This window comes from Acyrthosiphon pisum, chromosome X (assembly GCF_005508785.2).
Source record: "Acyrthosiphon pisum isolate AL4f chromosome X, pea_aphid_22Mar2018_4r6ur, whole genome shotgun sequence".
Classification (NCBI taxonomy): Eukaryota; Metazoa; Arthropoda; class Insecta; order Hemiptera; family Aphididae; genus Acyrthosiphon; species Acyrthosiphon pisum.
This window is the reverse complement of record NC_042493.1, coordinates 20,023,240-20,024,911: the sequence shown is the minus strand read 5'-3', so window position 1 is coordinate 20,024,911 and position 1,672 is coordinate 20,023,240. Positions and strand designations below refer to the sequence as shown.

The following is a 1,672-nucleotide window of genomic DNA, read 5'->3' as shown; positions in this document are numbered from 1 at the left end:
ATTTTTAAATTTTCAGTTTTAGATTCTGAGTGGAACGATGAATGTATTGATTTTACAATGAGGTGTGTTTTTTTATTTTTTATTTTTTTTGTGTCTGTGTACACGATAAGTAGTCGAAATAATGCTACGATTTTCAACTTCAGTATCTTGTTCGATCAGAAAGTGAATATCGTTGGTGCATTGGGGAGGTCAAAATTTAAATTTCCCAGTAGTTTTCAAAAGCGCCGGGAAAAACAAAAGAAAAATTAAGGAAGAACGGGAATTTTTACGCAAAATCGATTTTTCACAAAATTGAATTTGGTTTTTGGTGTAACTTTAAAAAAAATGACCGTAGATACATGAAATTTTGACTGAATGTTTATCTTAGCATTTTATATACACCATAAAATGTTCAAAATATTTTGATTTATTTGGAGCTCTTTATGGACATTTTCATTTTCCATTTTTTTTTAGTTTTTTTTCTAAAAATATCAATAAAATTTTATTTGTTGGATAAAAAAGCTTGAAAATTTACTAGAAGGCTCCTAGTATATTGTTTCAAAGGCAGATGAAAAATATTAAAAATCGTTAGTCACAGTTTTTTTTTTATAAGCATTTAAAGTTCAAAAAATGACAAAATATGGAAAAATCACGAAAATTTGCAAATTATTTCGAGTTAGAAATTCATAAAAATTTTTCTTTTTAAATCTAAGATATGAAAATGTAATACAAGATTCCTTATAAGATTATCTACCTATATCAAACAAAAAATATCTATAAGAAAGTCAAATTAAATTTTTATGATCGTTTGAAATTCAAATTTTTACAACTTGTTTTCTCATGTAGCGATTTCCTTATTTTGTTGTAATTCAAAAACGAATAACTGCAGATACATGAAAATTTTACTGAATGTTTATATTAGCATTTCCTATACACACCATACAATTTTGAAAATATTTTGACTCTTTTTGAGCTGTTTACGGACATTTTCGGTTTTTAATTTTTTTTAGTTTTTTTTTCTATAAATATCAATAAAGTTTTATCTGTTGGGCCAAAAAGTGTAAAAATTTAATACGAAGCTCCTGATATATTGTTACAATATCAGTTGAAAAATATTAAAAATACATAGGCACAATTTTTTTTTATAAGCATTTAAAGATCAAATTTTGACAAAATTTATCAAATCTTAATTTGAAAAATTATTTTGTAGTTAAAAATTTATAAAATGTTCAATTTTTGTATCTAAGAATTAAAAATTTAAAACAAGATTCCACGTAAGTAATTAATTCTGTTACCAAAAAATCTAAAAAATACAATTACACAGTTTATTTTTATAGTCATTTTAAGTACAAATTTGGACGAAATTACATATTAAAAACCTAGGATAACTATTTTAGTTATTTTGTTGTGATTGTATAATATTATTCGTGGGTACTTGAAACTTCTAAAGTATACTATTATATATCTATGATTTTACCACGGTTTTTTGTTGATGTATAACGCGTTATAACTTATAAGCACCTAATAGATATTATGATATGATTAATTTGGAATTTATTATAGGTACCTATTATAGGTCAATTTTTTTTTAATACCATAGATAAGTATATATATGTCTAATACATAGACTGATATACCGTCTCCGCTAAGAATCGTTTTTCTTATACAGTGATATTATATCATTGAATTCAAA

The 1,672-nt window shown here is 23.9% G+C and overlaps 1 pseudogene; it reads left to right on the top strand.

Annotated features, from left to right (window-relative positions):
* LOC100568545 overlaps positions 1 to 1,672 on the top strand; it is a 3,915-nt pseudogene that overhangs the window by 1,352 nt on the left and 891 nt on the right.